This window comes from Benincasa hispida, chromosome 12 (genome assembly GCF_027475165.1).
Source record: "Benincasa hispida cultivar pf3 chromosome 12, pf3_genome.v1.1, whole genome shotgun sequence".
NCBI classification, from domain to species: domain Eukaryota; kingdom Viridiplantae; phylum Streptophyta; class Magnoliopsida; order Cucurbitales; family Cucurbitaceae; genus Benincasa; species Benincasa hispida.
Genome location: NC_143489.1, coordinates 70,719,277 through 70,728,599, shown reverse-complemented (window position 1 = coordinate 70,728,599; position 9,323 = coordinate 70,719,277). Strand labels below are relative to the sequence as shown.

General features: G+C 34.9%; 1 non-coding gene across 1 annotated transcript; it reads left to right on the top strand.

Annotated features, from left to right (window-relative positions):
• Positions 1-8,854: 8,854 nt before the first annotated feature.
• Positions 8,855-8,926, top strand: TRNAG-UCC (transfer RNA glycine (anticodon UCC)). The gene has a single exon. It is a non-coding gene; the product is annotated as a tRNA-Gly (tRNA).
• Positions 8,927-9,323: the final 397 nt, after the last annotated feature.

Sequence of the window (9,323 nt, the reverse complement as noted above, 5' to 3'; positions counted from 1 at the left end):
TAACTGCCTGAGAAGGTAAGAGATGGAACGCACTAAAGCAAAGTATGCATTGTTATTAGAGATAGGCACGGTCTTATGCTCGACACAACCATGCACTATAGAGATATAGTCATGCAATTGACCACCGAGAAGTTTGAGATTAGTTAGTGTGACGAGTTGGGATTATTCGAGTGATTTAAGATAATAAACATTAATATGCGTTTACAGTTGTTGTGTATCTATCAATTCTCATCGCAAGTCTTTCATTGCTCAATCTTTTTAGTTAGGAGTAGGAGTAGTGTGTAATCCATTAACTTCGTCTTTTTACTTTTATTCATCGCCTCAAACGAATTGCTTCACAAGCATTATTGAGTGACAAGTACCCGTGTTTGACCTAGGATTACCCGAGAAACTTATGTTCTCGTTATACTTGGCGAAAAGGCAAGAAAACTTGTGATAGGAATACATGGTCATCGCATATAAGAATAACACATCTTTTCATTCCAACACATGACCTCCGACGCATGGGCATAAACGCATAGCTTAAGACATGCATCATACATAATTGCGTTCAATGCGCCGTCTTTATGCGGCCACCTTCTTGAGCAAATCTTCGCGAACTCATATGATCGCATAGCTTTGCGGTCGCAATCTTTTAATGCGCTCGGACGCTGAATTCCTTGGATTGCAATTCTGCCTTGCACCAATGCATTTTCCTACACAAAATACATAAATTAGCTGCTTTAATGCGATGGACACATGCGATCGCAATGTTCTCAACTTAATGCTTTTGGATACGATTTTACATATTTTTATCGTCGCAATCCTACATTATTTAATATCTTTGCGTTGTAATAACGTGCATTTCTGCCCGTTATCATATAGGTCAATACCAAGGTGAATGGAGAGAGTGTTTATTGTAAGTGGGAGCAAGATGTGTGTCAACACATCCCACGGTCTCTCTCATTAGTTTGTAGTAAATTTTCATGCTCGGTCTCAAGACACCTTTGCTTATGTTCCCCTACGGATGACATTTGTATGACTCTTTACTCAAACTCCTGAAATGGATAGGATTGCTTTAATTTTTGCCCTAATTGGTTTTTCCCTTCGGTTGGCTCATTGAGGTGAAACTCTAGAATCTAAAATGAGGGGTTATACTTACAAGAAAATGTTAAGCTAGTCAACAGTTTCTAGATCGAATAATGGTGACTAATAGTTACAATAACAAGAAGTTGTTCTGTTTATTGGTTGAGATGGTCTCATTTCAATGAAGGGGTACCTGGTTTCCTTACAGTGACTTTTACCCTGCCTCACCGAAACATTATTGCAAAATAGATGTCATGTAGAGTGCATTAAATTATTTTGCTAAAATTTGATTGGTTTTTCCATATGGGTAATGCTTGAGTACTAATATAAATAAATTGTATATTTCAACAAATTTACAAAATGACTTCCGCTACATTAAACATGTTTGTCATTGATAAGTTAACGAAAAATAATTACATCCCCTAGAAAAACATGACTAATACGGTTTTAATCATCGATGACCTGAAATTTGTCCTGGTGGAGGAATGTCCTCCAGTACTAGTTCAAAATGTCGCTCGAGACGTTCGGGAGGCATATGAGCGTTGGGTATCGGCAAATGAAAAGGTTCGAGCATATATCTTGGCAAGCCTTTCTAAAGTCTTGGCCAAGAAGCATGAGCCCACACTCACTGCCCATGAGATCATAGAGTCCCTATGGGGAATGTTCGAACAACCGTTCGCTTAGCTCAAGCATGATGCTCTTAAATACATCTTCAATGCCCATATGTAAGAAGGGACATTTATTCAAGAACACGTTCTCAACATGTTGGTCCACTTTAACGTGGCGAGAATGAATGGGTCTGTCATCGATGAGACCAGTCAGGTTAGCTTCATCCTGGAATATTTACCTGAAAGTTTTTTGTAGTTCCGTACCAATGCTGTTATGAATAGGATTGACTACAATCTAACCACTTTGTTTAATGAGCTTCAGAATTTCCAGTCCTTGATGAAAGTCAAGGAACAGAAGGGATGCCTTATCCTCTAAGAAGTTCTTCAGAGGTTTGACCTCTGGAACTAAGTATGTGCCTTCTTTTAAAAGCACCAAAAAATGGAAGAAGAAGAAAGGTGGAAAGGGAAAAACTAACCCACCAACTGCTGCCCAAACGTCAATAAAGCCAAGGCTGCAAAGGGAATCTATTTCCATTGCAACCAACAGGGACACTGGAAGAAGAACTGTCCCAAATACTTGGCAGAAGAGAAGAAGGTCAAGTAAAGTAAATGTGATTTACTTGTTTTGGAGACTTGTTTAGTGGAGAATGATGATTCAGCCTGGACAATAGATTCAGGCACCACTAACCATATTTGTTCTTCATTTTAGGGAATTAGTTCCTAACGGAAACTAGATGCTGGAGAGGCGGCGATGCATGTTGGAAATGGGCATGTCATCTCAGCTAGGGCAGTGGGAGGACTCCGGCTTACTTTACAGAAAAGTTATATTTTGTTGGACAATGTATATGTAGTTCCTGATTTATAGAGGAACTTAATTTCTGTAAAGTGTTTAATTGAACAAAATTATTCTGTACATTTTTCTTTAAATAAAACATTTATTTCTAACAATGGTATAAAACTTTATTCTGCTAAGCTAGAAGTGTTGGGGTTGATGCCCTAAAGTCTTGTGTCATGTAGTTTATAAACAGTTTTTACGAACGCTTGTGTTATTAATATATGATATTTACTTCACATCTTGTATTTTTGCTCGGTTACTTGTTTTATTTGCTTTACCACAAACCAATAAACATAAAATCTCTGGTTATCTGTATGTGACTCAAGCATATATGTGGTGACATACAAGTGGATCATGTCTTGAGTGATAACAAAAAATGGTCTGTAGTATATGGATATAGGAGGGAAACCTTATCCTGGTGACGCTACGGATGTGACCCGCTTTGTGGAATGGTCACAAGTATTGTGACTTGTCACAGATGGTCTGATCCTGATCATTCGTGTTGGGGACATGCGAGCGGAGGCGTCCTATACAAAGAGTTTGTATAAGACCTGACCACGAAGTGTTAACGTCTCGTTATATAACACCGTTCATGATAGAGACTTCACTTCACTGAGATAACCATAGGTAACATGACCTCAATCCTAAGTGAGTTGGGAACTCCTGCCATTGAGGGCGGTCCTTTGATCTGTATGGGTGCAAGTGGCCAGGTCGCCAATTCAAACCTACCATTTTGGGGATTCATCTGATTTGGGAGCTGTGAACTCAGCTACACAAGATGAATTCACTCCTTCCCCGAGGCAAGGGTAAGTAAATAGATAACTCCTTTAAGGGCTGATTCTAGGGCTTGAACGATGTGGCGCCACACACCTTCTCTTGGCACGAGAGGTGTTCACACATTGTTGGACTATGTTGTATTGTTCATTAGAAGAATCAGTGGTACTTAAGGAGTGAGATATAACTACAGGGGCAAAATGGTAATTTGGCCCAGCTATACTTACGAGCATCTGTGAAGGGTCATCGTGCTCATGATTGGTTATATCCGATGGACACATAAATATATCTGTGATAAGAAGAGTTCAGCTGTTGATCTTTAGTGGAATGTCTGACAGTTAATGGATGGTGGCTCTCGTGGCTAAAGAGTTTAGTTAGTTATTCACGGACTGTTGGAGCTTCGGGCCACAGGTCCATTAGGTCCCCTGGGTAGCTTGGATAAAGTCGAGAACCAGTATTTGAGTTAATTTGAAATGTTCAAATTGACAAAAGAAAGTTTGATTATATATGATATAATTGGACTAGTTAATTATATATGATATAATTGGCTAAATGTATGAGATACATTATTTTGGAGGAAATTAGATATAAATATGATTTATATCAAGTAGAGAAGAAAATACTATAGTAGATATGTGATATCAAACTATAGGATAAAAATATAATATGATTATTTTATTAATTAATTAGTTGGTTAATTATATGATAATTAATCCAAAATTCACATTCAGACGTGGGTTAGTGGGGCAATGTCGGTTATTGTAACCGATGAATTAAAATGAAAATTGTTTTCATTTTTTTGAACGTTTAATCGTCGTTTGAAAGAAAGAAAGAGCGCGTTAGTAGTATTGTAAACGATCGCTTAAAAGAATCGAGAGCCTATACGATAGTCGCCTCGTGCCTAAAGGATCGTCTATCTCGCGCCTAAATGATCGCACACTATTTTCTACACGATCGCATAGCTTCTTTAAACGATCGTATAGTGTGCTGATTTTGCTAAACGATCGTATACCTTTTCCTAAACAATCGTTCAGTAAAATCTACATGATCGTGTAGCTTCTGCTAAACGATAAGCACCGTGCTATGCGATAGCGCCTTTTTCCCTCCCACTTGCTTATCGCCTACACGATCTGGTATTCCTCCTTCCTCTACCAAATTCACCAAAGACCATGCTTTGGGTTCTCACTCCGAGAATACCCAGGGCTCTTTTCTGGTGGTGTCGTCCCCACGGCATTGGTGTTCGCGGTTGTTCGTGTTGCTGCAGTCGACGCTTCCACTGGGCATTGGTAGATCGCATGGAGGTTTTCCGTTGCTTCCAGTGCTGAAGTTTGAAGAACGTCTTCAACTGGTATGACACTCTTTCCCTTATTATTTTGTTGTTCATAGCATGCCAATAATTAGTGTTTGTTTGCATAACTATATGTTTTGAATGTATAATGTGTATTTCGGTCACGATGAGATCGGAACGATCCGAACGCGCTCATGGAACTCTTCGATAAGAGATCCTTCAAAAAGAACTTTGTTCAGTGATTTATAAATTTTATTTATGTAGCAAGGGTTTACGGGCAACGGTAAGCTCTGGACATACCAAATTGGTTTGGTAGTACAAGCGGTCGTAAACCCTTGTTATACAAACAAAATTTATAAATCACTGAACGAACTACTTATACTAACTGGTAGTATAAACGGCAAGTCCAAGGTCGAACCTCAAGGAAGTGCGGAAGATTAGTTCATCGAAGCTTATTTTTAGTTAAAGAGGTAAAACGTGGGGGGGTTGATGTGGATGAAATAGGAAAGTGCATAAAAGAAATAAAGTGCAAGAAAAGTAAAGATAGAAACGAAATTAATCTAGACGTCTTAGCTTAGAGGGATGAATTCACTCGATATAATTAAAATCATTGAAGCAACATATGACTTAAACTCCTCGTTTATGCTTAACCCAATTGATTGGAATTCCGACCAATGGTCCTAATTATCTAATTAATCAAAATGCATAGAAAACGAATCTGCTCCATACAAATTGATAAATTGCATTAAGTTCTAGGGATGGCGCAAAGATGAGTGTTTGACTTCCAATATCTAATCAAACATTGAATGTGGTTTCTCTCTAGATCGATAGGACAAACTACTATTCATTATAGACAACGAATTACAAGCCTAACTAACCTATTGCTTCCTTTGAGGTTAACTTATAATTAAATGTCACATATTACAAGCCAATCTCTAAATATTCAAATCACACAATAAATCATTGGTCGTCAGTTAACAATAAAATCATGCAATTCATAAATGTGAAACTCGGATTGAAACCCATAAACAAGTTCGTATACATCATAAAATCTAAAATCCCAAAATAACATTGAGTTCCTCCAAATCCCTAGCTAAGAAACCAAAATCTTACCTTCCCATAGAGGATGAGAAGCTACAATCCGGCATCTACTTGATCAACTACTAAAGAAACACCTAAAGAAGAAAGTGGGAGAGATAAGAGAGGGAAAAAATCGGCTGGAAGCCCAAATGTGGGTGTCTGTTTCTGCCTTAAATCGAAGAGAATTATATGCACTGCAATCACAGCATCATGACGCTGCAACGTTGTGAGCCTCACGTGCGTGTCCGTCAAATATCGAAGCATTGCAACGCTGCTCTGTTTCTTCACGAAATAGACAGCTACTGCCTTGTAGCGTTGCGCAACGCTCCGTCCAAGGGCATTTTCGTCCTTTCACGTCTTTTTAAAGTCCGGTTGCTCAAATTAGCTCCTAATTACTTCAAATTAACCCCAAAAAGCTCGTAACGACTGATTCTACATTAAAGATGCTTGATACCTATAAACTCATTAAATAGATACATTAAACATGGTAATGGCCTAGAATTAAGAAGAGAAAAATAGTACATTTTTTGTCCTATCACAATCCCGCCTTTAGGGGACTCTGTCATATGTTTCATGATTTATGCGTGATGACGGACCTTACTCTTGCTTCTATATAACCTCCTTTGAACGACTACGAGCAACAGGTCCTGTATAGGAGTCACTTGCAGCCGTTACTTTGGATGTAACTTTCTTTGGTGTCATTGATTTGTTTAAATGTTGATAAAGAGATTAAAGGTAGAGAGGTCTCACTGGGCATGCCAATTTATTCACACGAGGTTTTCGGAGAAACTTGTTTTATGGATTTAACGTGAGTTTGTGTTGATTTGATGCGATGTGGTTCGATCTCTAGTATTTGATCCTCTGATTCTCTCTCAATTAAATGCGTACGCTTGACTTGAGGAAGCAAAGCGCGTGATATTCTTGAAGTTGAAGTCTTAGAAGAATCTTTGGATCTTCATAACTTGAGTTTCAAGGAGTAATTTAGTCTTCATAAGTTAAGGAGTCTTCTGAATGTAGAGAATTCTCTTTAGGCTCTCTGGAAGGTAGAATTGTTGTTCCATACAAATGAAGAGAACTATTCTATTTATAACGATCTCTAGTGGGTTTTATGGAATTGAGCATGGTTGGTCCATGGACTTGGCCCTTGGGCCCAATTAATTGAATTTGGGCCTAATTTGGTATTTGGACCAAATTAAACCTATTTTTGGGCTCAATTGGACTTTTGCCAAATTATAATATCAAATCGGACAAAATTTATTTTATTCAATCCAATGATCATGATGAAAATAAGTGGCATCATTGAAATTTACCAATTTATGTCTTCAATTTGAATTTGAGACACATGTCAACTTTTAATTGGTCCCAAATTTGATTATTGCAATTTCGTCATTAATTTGAAAAATGACGTAGTAATTTGTGATTGGTCCAAAATTTCTCATTCAACACCCCTTTTGTAATTTTTATAATATATTTCAGAAATCAACTATAAAATTTGTGACAATTACAAAAATCAAAATTATATTTTATTTTTTATACATATGTGTGTATTAAAATTTAGTTGTCACCAATCCTCCATTTCTATGTGAAAAAAATGTAAACTATGCAAAATACTCTAATTACGGCTTTAAACTTTGAAAATGTTCATTTTAACCAACAAAATTTCAAATTATTTTTAAAAATGGTATTTGAGATTTTTTTTTATTGAATGATCTATGATTGATGAGGCAACAAATTAATAAAAACTAGAAGGCACATATATGTCACATACCATCCTTTACGATGTCATTCATGTAAATTGAGAAAAAAAATCCTAAAATAAGAACTACAGTTTAAAAGTTGATTATATGAAACTTTTACATAGTTAAAATTTAAGACAAATCCATTTACACTTTTTTAGGAGTTACATATCGATTAAAACTACAAACTAATAATTATATCAATTTAAACTTTAAATTTTGGATCAATTTAGATATTTTGTTAGTCGGTGATTCATAACTATTTTCACTCCATTTCATTTTCAATTAGCAGCATCTAAATAAAACTATTCTTATTTCAAAATCCCCTCAAAGTATCCAGAAAAATTAATTATAAAAAATAAAGGAAGACAAGCATATAAAAATCGATCAAATTTAATTATAAAAAAAAAACGCAGCTAGTTATTTTATTCATTTTTTTAGGAAACTAGTTATTTAATCTTGAATTATCTAATTTATATTAATTATCTCACTTAAAGAAAGTCATATACACACGTGTGAAACTTAAATTCTTATGGTTTTGGATTTTCTTTAGAAATTTAAAAACGTTTTTTTTTAATTTTAAAACATTAGTTATCGAAATAAAGTTGTTTCTTAAAAATAAAAAAAGAAAATAGAAACTAAAAGATTACCAATTAAGCCTTAAATAACACTTTAATTTTTATTTTTTTTTTAACTAAAGATCTTTTAACTATTTATGAGCAATTCTTACAATTCTTCTAATAGTGTAGGATGGTTTTAATTAGCTAGATTTAGTCATTTTGTTGCTAAGGTGAACTATTTGTATAACTAATGACCATCTAAACATAACTTAGTGAATAAATATGTATTATTTTTTCAAAGTTGAAGATTAGATCTCGCACCCTATATTTGTTAAATTCATAAAACATTTTTGGGCAAATATCAATTTATACTTCTAAATTTTTTTAGATCGTATCATATAAAACTCTAAACTAAAAAGTATATCAATTTAACCCTTGGACAACTTTCATAAGTGATTTACACATTCCTCCAAATTTCACTTGACCATTATCATGTGAAAACTTATTAGTTGAGTCAATTAAACTTCTAAATCTTCATACACCATTTAATTTAGACTCTTCATTACAATAACTTTTGGAAATCATCTATATATATTAAATCTCTTTGAACATGTACAGACTTTTTCAAATGTCATACAAAATGAATTATTAGATTAAACATATGAACAATTTTCAAATGAAAATTTGACTAAAAGTATAAATTTGATTCATCTATAGAAGTTTAAAGGTTTAATTGATATAAATATAAATTTTACACGAGGTTTTCCTTCATATAACTTAATCAAGGAGTAAATTGATACAATTATCATTATATTAGAATTTAAACTGATACAACTTCATTTAAGAGTATAAATGGATAGTTTTTCAAACATTCTTTTAATCAGTATCATATGCAATAGCATCACCTAGCGTTTGTAGTCCAACGGTTAGGATAATTGCCTTCCAAGCAATAGACCCGGGTTCGACTCCCGGCAAACGCAATAATTTTATTTTTCTTTAAAAACGAGGCAACTTTTCACGTCAAAAACCCAAAGGGGACAAAAGACAAAAAAGGACGATACAAAAACATAAAACTCACTTAACAATCTGAAATTGGCATTGATATAGTTACATACTATTGATATGAGCTGCCTAGAGAGAAACGAGCGATGAAAAATAATGAATTTTTAATTATGGATATCGAAATCGATATAGATTATTGATATGCAGAAGAAATATGGATCCCTTGTTAATTATTTCTTAAAACAAAAGTTTTTGGATTTATCTACGCAACAAATTTGGCATTGATATAGTTACATACTATTGATATGAGCTGCCTAGAGAGAAACGAGCGATGAAAAATGATGAATTTTTAATTATGGATATCGAAATCGATAT